Below are 10,144 nucleotides of genomic sequence, written 5' to 3'. Positions count from 1 at the left end.
AGGAAGTGCTGTTTGCTGGTGCCTTAATCTCCACGAACCAGCAATGCTATACTGGGCACGCGGGATCCAACACGTGCACCCGATTCGACAACAACAGATAACAGTACTGCCTACTCAAATCCGTCCAACGCGAGGTATTTGAATAATTAGGGGTTTTTACACCCACGACACCATTGCTGGGGATAACGGAGGCGTTTCCCGCGTGGCAACTTGGCTGCGACTTTATTGCTAGGATGGGTGCGTGAACTAAGTGCGCACGCTGATTGTTCCAGCGCGCGGCTCGTTAGGGAAATCGAGTTACGTAACCGGGTGTCTGGTTTTTCCGGGGGGTGAGACAGAGAGAGAGAAAGAAAGAGGGGCCGCTCTATCTTTGATGTCACACCAACCCTCTTTAGACTGGCGGTGCTTGTCAGTGTCTGTGTGTGTGTTTTAGTTCAATTTGTGTGGAATGTGAAAGAATACATGTGTGTCTGTGAGAGAGTGTGTGGGACATGGGCGCTTTTAGAATTTTAGAATTTAGAATTTTCCCCTATTTTATCGCAACCTGTAACAATAAAGAAATGATAACAATAAAATAAAAACGTTATTATTAGTAATAGGCTAAATGTGAACATAAGCATGGCTGCATTTTCAACAAGAGACACTAAAAACTAATTTAAATTGAACAGTTTATTAAAGGGATAGTTCACCTAAAATTGAAAATACTACATTTATTCACCCTTATGCCATCCCATATAAGAGGAACTTCTCAGCTCTTTTGGTCCATACAATGCAAGTGAATGGGTGCCAAAAATGTGAAGCTCCAAAGATCACATAAAGTCAGCATATAAGTAATCCATAATACTCCAGTGGTTAAATCAATGTCTTCTGAAGCTTTATGATAGGTGTGGCTGAGAAACTTCAATATTTAAGTCCTTTTTTACTTTAAATTCTTCTCTCTGCTCAGTCAATCTCCACTTTACCTTTTACTTTTACAATCTTGTATTCTTGGTGTTTGGAATAAACTTGGATCTCGTTGTAGTCTAGAATACAACACTTCTGCCATCAAGAATTCCTCGGTCCCTTTCAGTGCATGCCCAACTGAATGCAGTCGGGAGTCTGTGTCTCTGAAGGCTTCATGAAGGGAGGAGAAAGAACGACAACACATGGTTGTTTCTATTCAATCTTGTCAAAGTTTACTACAGCAAGCATGATATTTATACCTTTCATAAAACAAAAAACAACCAATAGCCAATAGTATAGTGACAGCAGGACAGCAAGACAGCCAAGGACAAGAAATTGTTGATCGGAATAGTACAGGAACGGTAATCATATGAGGTCAAGCAGTCCTTGATATTTGTTATGTCTATCTGAGATATTTAGCTCACGAAAAGGAGTATGTGCTCGTTGGAGCACAGAACATTCCAAAAAAGGATAAGACAAGAGAAACTAACAGCATCTAGGAAGGTCATGGACTTTTCGTGCGTGTGGTGTCCTTCTTTGGTTAGCACACATACATACAGAGTTTTGTTTATATTTCTCACAGTTGGTGATTCACATTCTTCATGCATATTTCCCCCTACTGGGCAGGGAGGAGAATATCTAGCAAAAAATGACTTACATTTTTTTTATTTTCTCACCCACACCTATTATATCACTTCTGAAGATATGGATTAAAACACTGTAGACTAAAAATTTTGGCACCCATTCACTTGTACTGTACAGACCTACAAAGCTGAAATATTCTTCTAAATATATTCATTTGTGTCCAGCAGAAGAAAGTAAGTCATACACATCTGGGATGTCATGAGGGTGAGTAAATTATGAGAGAATTTAAATTTTTTGTTGAACTGTCCCTTTAAAATAACTTAAAACACGTCATTTGAGTTAAAAAAAATTAAGCTCAACTAACAGCATTTGTGTCATAATATTGATTACCACAAACATTTATTTCAACTCATCCCTCCTTTTCTTAAAAATAATCCAAAATCTGGGTTACAGCGAGGCACTTACAATAGACGGTGAATGGTGGCCAATTTTTGAATGTTAAAATACTCACTTAAAAAAAAGAAAAGTAAGAAATATATCTATATATATATATATATTATGTTAACACACAAAAAATGTGTGTTAACATAATTTTAATGTGATAAAATCACTTTCTAACCTTTTCTGTGTAAACTTATTGCCAATTTTACAACTTTGTTGCCATGATGATGTAACAAACCCTAAAACCCTAAATTGACTGTAAACATTACTATTTAAACAACGTTACAGGTCAATTAATACAAAAGTAACAAAATAATTAATGTAAGTGCTTTTATAAAATGATAATATCCTGTGACATTAGATCATGGTCTAAAAGACACAATTTCATTCACAAAATGTTTAGTTATGCATTTTGTAAGTACGGCAGCACTGTACCGCCATAAATCTTTACCCTGATCATGTCTTCATGCATCACCGATTCACCACCGTACATTACCTGATCTGTCAACTGTTCGCATCACTCCACACTGTCACATGCTGTCTCCATGATCTGGTTTAAATACATTACATGTTACATTAATCTTTCATGTTACATCAATCTTTCAGTGATGCTCCACTGATTTCAAGATGTTACCATTTGTTGGAGTCATGTCAGCTCGCTATCATTACATCAACACAAGGGTACATCTCAACATGAAGTCAATTATATCTGAAAAAAAATTGTTGCATATTAAATAATTGGAAAAACTGCAAGATTCTGGTCACATTTAGGCAACGTGGTCTAAAAGAATTACATTACTATACATACATTTTTGCTCATGTGCATATTGCGGCATGTTTCCTGGTGAACACATTATACATTACATAACCAAATACATTTGCAAGTTCATTTGAGCACAATCAAGTTGCGTGGTAGATCAACCGATCGAGAGATACACTTGCGATGCAAAGGTCCGGGGTGCGAGTCTGAGCAAGCCAGTTGACATGCAAGCCTTAAGTGTCATAAAAGCACCCCAAAATGGCGTGGTTGCTTAAGCAATTGTTTTTCATCTCGCATTTGCATTTTATAACACTTTTGGTTAGGTTTAAGGTTTAGGAATGGGAGGTAGGTTTTGTTCATTTAAAACTCGATAGATCATTAACCTTAAAATCCTCATCTGTTGGGGAGAAAATTGAACAAGCTTCTGGCACCACAATACGGTGCACAGGAATGGACAGGTTTGGTTCGCTTAGTTTTGTCGCGGCACGTCATATTAACTCGTGGGGACGTGATAATATGTTGTTGTCCACTAGATATTATGTTGAGGGAACGACATACTGTTCTCATGACCATGACTTTGTATGTTGTGGGAACGACATACTTTTCTCTTTATACCATTTTCCAAACATTTTCTGTGCATCCAGCGGTATCCATGGAGACGTTTGGACCTTTTAAATCCGACAGTTTCATTTAAACGTGCAAATTGTCATCTGCAAAGCTCATTAACTTACAGAATGTGTTTTAGATGACTTTCTCTTAAAATTATGCACGTTCTCATGAGCTTATATGACGTGGCCATGACAAAACTAAGTGAACCGAACCTGTCCCTTCCCTGGCACCGTACCAGTGGACATTTCACCTCGGAACTGTTGTGATACGTGCAATGAACCACGCTGTTTCATTTTGCAAATATGTTGCCAGAGTAATGTAATTTTCATGAGATCGACTGAATCATTGACAGTTCAGTGATGTCAAAGGGTTTGTTCAGACAGGAAGTGTATCCAATTCAAATGTGTTTAATTGTTTAGTCTGAACAGAAAAATACTGGACCCAAACATACTTAAGTCCAATTAAAATATGATATTTTAAAATGTTTCCCAATCTGAACGGTCAGATCGGATTTCAAGTATACTTTTCCTCATTTGGGATGCGAGACATGAGAAACATCAAACAAATTGCACTAAAATGACTGGTGCTGTTTGTTTATTTAGTGAACAAAGTTTGCACACGTGCAAATACAGTAATGTCTTTGAAATATATGTTCTCCCGTGAGTTCAAATCAGATTTACGTTATGTGCGAACAAAGCCCAAATTACACGTTTGTCTTTATCCTCATACTTGTTAGATGAAGTGTTTTTTTTTTCTTGTTCTTTTTATTACACTGAATATGTTTATCTCTTTAGGCTACATAGAGGCTGATCTGCAGTCTGTTCAAGCATCTGTACACTCAATAAAGCTGAGATGGAGTTCATCTGAGAGCTGATCTGAAGTCAGTTCATGCTTCAGCACCCTGCCTGGGTGCAGCTCAGTCAATCAGAGGAAAGAAAGAGTGAAAGATAGATGGGGGAAAAAGGTAGAATAGTAGAGAACAAAACAAATATTAGACCTTAACACAGATAAAATGGAAAGAATGAAAGTTGCTGAATTCACAAATGATCAAAGAGATATTGAGAGAACAAACACGCACATGCGCACGCACACACACACACACACACACACACACACACACACACACACACACACACACACACACACACACACACACACACACACTTGTTGGGTTTTCATGTTTTATGGGGACTTTCCATAGACATAATGGTTTTTATACTGTACAAACTTTATATTCTATTCCCTAAACCTAACCCTACCCCTAAACCTAACCCTCACAGAAAACTTTCTGCATTTTTACATTTTCAAAAATCATAATTTAGTATGATTTATAAGCTGTTTTCCTCATGGGGGCCGACAAATTATCCCCACAACGTAAAACATTTCGAGTTTTACTACCCTATGTGGGTACAAAGTGATAAATAAATGCTCACACACACACACACACACACACACACACACACACACACACGCACACACGCACGCACACACACACACACACACACACACACACACACACACACACACACACACACACACAAACATAACCTGGGCAGCATATAGCCATTCTGTACATTGACAAATACAGACACACACACCGCTACTAAATCAAAGAACTGTCCAGGTGCCAATTCAATTGACCAGAAAATTAGTCTACAACTGGCGGGTTGTCACCTAAAAAAAATTGGTTTGTTATGACAAGGCCAGGAAAAAAACTATGCAAAATGCAATGAATAAAAAGCAACAATAATCATGCATACTTTGGAAAGCTAAATAAATTGGCTCATTAACTTTTAAACAGGACAAGAAATGCTTCCCATATCTGTTGTTGTTGACTTCAAAGGCTGTTGCTTAAAATGGTTTCATAGCTTTTTGAAAAACATTAATTGCAGAATATATATATATCATTAAATCAGAAGTCACAAATATTTCTGTGTCAAGAATATTAAATAGTTATCTTAAGGTTACTTTAAAAACGTCTAAATATCTGATATCTGACTTTTTTTTTCACATGACAAGATTGAGTGTCAGGTACTGTATGTCAACTCTGGCTGGTTGTGTGCATGCCCTCATCCTCAAAAACCATGAACAAAACTATGTAAAGTAAAAAGAAATATGATCCAGACTGTATTAAATACGGTTTGTGCTGACCACAATGTTTTTGTGTGGCTGATTATTGGCTGCCAAGTGCATGAAACCATCTAAACTCAAGAGAAACTAACACACAAACTGTAAATACAACCTGTTGAGTTTTACAGTAAAAATATATTATAAAATAAGAAAAAAATTCAAAGTTTGATTTCAAGCACACTTTTGTTTAATTTGTATGATAAACCATTTGATACTGTGTTGAGTCGCCACTTGGAGTCCAATGTAAACTCTGTATCCTGAAGCAAAACCAGTTGAGAAGTGGACTTGTGCTTCCATAGACAGCATGGAAGAGTTACAGTCCAGCTGGTCATACAAAGACAAAGCTCAAGAGACTGAGGCGTGTGCACTAAAACTGTCCTGTCCACTGCCCGAGAAAGACCTTGCAAATGTACAAGGACTTGAATGCCTTGGGTTGCCAATTCACCAATGGAAATGCAGCTATTGACCTGTTTTACAGCTCAGGCTGGATTTATCTTCTGAATAAAAACAAGTCTTCTGTCCTTTGCATCAGTCTTTAGCACGTTGCCTAAATACCCCTCTCACCTTCCTCTGAGGATCCTTCTACACACATCCTTCTACACAAAAGCAGAAAAAAATAGCTTTAGAAGCTTAAAGACTTAATACCAAAGCAGATGATAACGTAAAGAGAGACAGACAATGACGGAATGCAAATGTCGACTGACCTCTCACACACACACTTCAAAAGATGCAAAGTACTTTCAACTCTATGGAGACACACACAAAGAGTCACAATGGAAATCAAACGTGTCTCAAACTCATTTACGCTCACACACACTTGCATACACACTTACACGTCTTTATATCTCTTGCCACCTCACCAAATTACATTCTGCATCATCTCCATCAATATTCTAATGACATAACTAGGTGCATGTGTGTGTGTTTGGAAGGTCAAATCAATGTGTGTGATTAATTTCATTACATACCATATGCTCCGATGGAATTCTGGGACACGACTTGCCGCCCATCCATTAAAAGTGTCCCATATTGAATTAAAAATGAATAACACTGCTCTCTGATAGCTACATGCATGACACAGAATATGCAAAAGCATTTATTTAATTATTTATATGTACTTATTTTTTCCTTTAATCATTTTAAAGGCAATTTTAGCACTTTCTCACAGTAAACAGTTTATGATATTGCTGTAGAGTGCAGAGAGCAGTTCTTTACACTACAAACTCAGCTGAAAAGAGATTTATGCATATTTTAATGGAAAAGCATGCATAATGGTAAAGTATATCCTGTTACCGTACTTTTGTACCATTAGCAATTTCTTTTAGATGTAGCAAAAGTCATAGTTAAAATTTTGTTATGGAAGTATAAATGACCTTATTATATAGAATTCAAATATGATATTAAACACATAAAACAGAATTAAGTAAAATAATTTAACAAATAAAAAAAACAAACATGCATGATGAAAAACAGTGAGAGAATATTCACAGAAGTCATTGCTAGATGCATCACATTAAATTATAGGTTACACTTTACAATAAGTTTGTATTTGTTAACATTAGGCAACTGCATTAATTAACATGAACTAACAACGATCAATGGAAGTGCAGCGTAGTTCTAGCGGGAAGACTAGCAGCTGTACATCATCACATCATTAGCTGGGTAACTCCAAGCCAAACACACGTAAGCCATTGCTTTATAAGTCTGCTCACAATCTATCACATTGCTGTTTCAGTGTGCTAACACTGCAACCTCCACCACCCCACCACCACAGGTTGAGCCCCGTCCCGCACGGGGGTAGGCTCCTCGCCCCTGCCTCCTATCTCCGGCAGGACATGATGGTTCCGGGTACAACTCCCTCGGACCGCCGGACGGGGCCTACGCTAAAGAGAGAGACATCACCTCCCGTTTTACATCTATCAAATAAATGGCATCTTAAACTTCACTCAAGCCTGCGTGTCTTCCCGATAGAAATAGTTTTACAGCATTTATTAATGTTACTTCATTTCAACATGTACAAAAGTAAAAGTTGTACATGTTAACATGAGTAAATAATGTATGAACGAACAATGACAAATATTACTGAATATTACCCAACATCAATAAATGCTGTAATAAAATATTGTTTATTATTAGTTTATGAAACCTAATGCATTTACTAGTGTAAATAAATAGAACCTTATATTAAAGCAACAGATTATATTTTATTTAAATAGTGAAAGTGAGAGTTATACTGTAGTTTGTTTCTTCATGTTTCAGTCGAACTGTATCAGGTATTCTATTTAATCATTAATATTATCATGATAGTTATCAGTGTGTTTTCAAGTACAAAGCATATTTAAAAAGTTAAAAAGACTAAACATATAGTTATAAACTGTAAAATGTGCAGTACAAGCATCACACTGCCATCTAGTAATGTCAAATACTTTCATCATACACTCACAGAGCACTTCATAAGGTGCACCTGTACACCTGCTTATTCATGTGATCATCTAATCAGCCAATCGTGTGGCAGCAGTTCAATGCATAAAATCATGCAGGAGCTTCAGTAATCAAATCAACCATCAGAATGGGGAAAAATGTGATCTCGGTGATATGGAGAGTGGCATGATTGTTGGTGCCAGACGGCCTAGTTTGAGTATTTCTGTAATTGCTGATCTTCTGGGATTTTAACGCGTAACAGTCTCTAAAATTCGCTCAGAATGGTGCCAAAAAACATCCAGTGAGCGGCAGTTCTGCGGATGGAAACGCCTTGTTGATGAGAGAGGTCAACAGAACATGGCCAGACTGGTTTAAACTGACAAAGTCTACGTTAACTCGGATAACCTCTCTGTACAGTTGTAGTGAGCAGAATAAGATCTCAGAATGCACAACATGTCAGAATGTGTGTGTATATATATATATATATATATATATATATATATATATATATATATATATATATATTAATGTACTGTATACATAATTTAATTTAGTGTGTTATTTTTTAAAGTGACAGTATTTTATTTATTTATTTTTACAGTGATGACCCAATGGTTAAAGAGGGCATGGCCTGACCCAGACCAGTTTAACCTGATCAGAGTCCAACTGAGCATGTGCAACCAATCTGGTGCTCTAGTCCGACTAAGACAGCCAACCATAAATAGCCTGAATGGCTCTGAAGTGTAAACCATGAACTGCTTCTCCCTCTCTGGAGTTTAAACCCTCAACGTCTTCACAAAGTACTGCAAACATCATCGGTAAGAATTGGCAATGTACATTTTTTTTACATTTGTGCCATTGGTTGTCAAGGAATTCAATTTTAGTTTATTTTTCTTTCTTCATTTTGTACAATATATTGAGGTTTATGCTTAAAACAAAGTGCCAAAGGGGGTGAGAAAAATAAACGTAATTCAAAAGATATTATATTGTCTTATTATCGTACACAATTTAGCTTGTCAAGAACATTTATCTTGTTTAAAGCATGTTTAGATATTTTAGCTGAAAAACAATTGTGATGTAGCTGCAACAAAAAGGCAAATAACACTAATTAAATAAACACAACAGAAGCAAATATGAGAAAAAGAAAGAAAAAACCACCTGCAGACACAATAAACTCTTGCACAAAGTCACACTATGACACATTTCAAAACAGATTAGTGATGCAGGGTTAAAATCTGTCCTCATCTGCCTCATCCGTCCGATTAGATCTGACTCGTGAATATATCAGCACACGTAATGAATAAGAGTGTTGTGGAGGGCTGAAACAAATACACTTTTGATTTATTTAAAAATGCATTTAAGTGAGAACAAATGATTTAAGGGGACAGCATGGCAGCATGTTATTGTATAACCCATAGCAAACTAAAAGACCAGAAATGCAAGAGGGACATGCAGAAGTACATTATTATTTTCATCTTTGAAATGCAATTATGCATTACACGCAACAGAAAACTGAACAAGTGAATGGTAAAACACATCACAATCTCTTGGTATTCCCCAAGGGCTTCCTATTCTGTATTTTGAGGTGTTTATGATAATTCTATTAAAATGTATTCTCAAGTTCAGAAGCAAATGCCAGGGTTTAGACTTGATTGCAGAAGTACATCGGGATATCTCTTTGGTTTTCTTACTGGAAGGCAATCCTCTGCTCTACTGGTTGCTGAATGGGAATGTTCAGAACATTGAGACTGAGTTCAGTCTCTATCGCCAAATAACTAGTGCTGTAACCATGAAGTTTTGTACCCAAAGATGTTCACAGTTCACCAGATACGATCTGAAGATTTTCTCATTAGGACCCAAACAAGAGGTGAGGGTCGGCGTTTAAAATGACACCAATTCCTTTGGTCTCCTAGAGGACATTTACCTTCGTTCAGCTGAATAGGCCCTTAAAGATAAAGATAAAAAAATATTGAGGACAAGAAATCGAACCACCCTGTGCTCTCGAAATGCCACAGCCGTGAAGATAATGAGTCACAGAAGCCTTCAAAGAGAGAAACACACATGGACAGACCCACACGTGCTTACACAGACCTGATTAAACACCAAATCTTGCCCTGTGGAAAGACTCACCCCGAATGTAAACATCTGGAGTTATTTCACCATCATGGCATTCATATGATAAGCAAAACACTCTTAGATGTATCCTTATAGACAACATGAAACCGCATTTGCAATGATTTGCCAAATTTCATAATG

Source organism: Xyrauchen texanus, chromosome 38 (genome assembly GCF_025860055.1).
Source record: "Xyrauchen texanus isolate HMW12.3.18 chromosome 38, RBS_HiC_50CHRs, whole genome shotgun sequence".
Lineage (NCBI taxonomy): Eukaryota > Metazoa > Chordata > Actinopteri > Cypriniformes > Catostomidae > Xyrauchen > Xyrauchen texanus.
The sequence above is the reverse complement of the archived record's forward strand: the minus strand, read 5'-3'. Positions refer to the sequence as shown.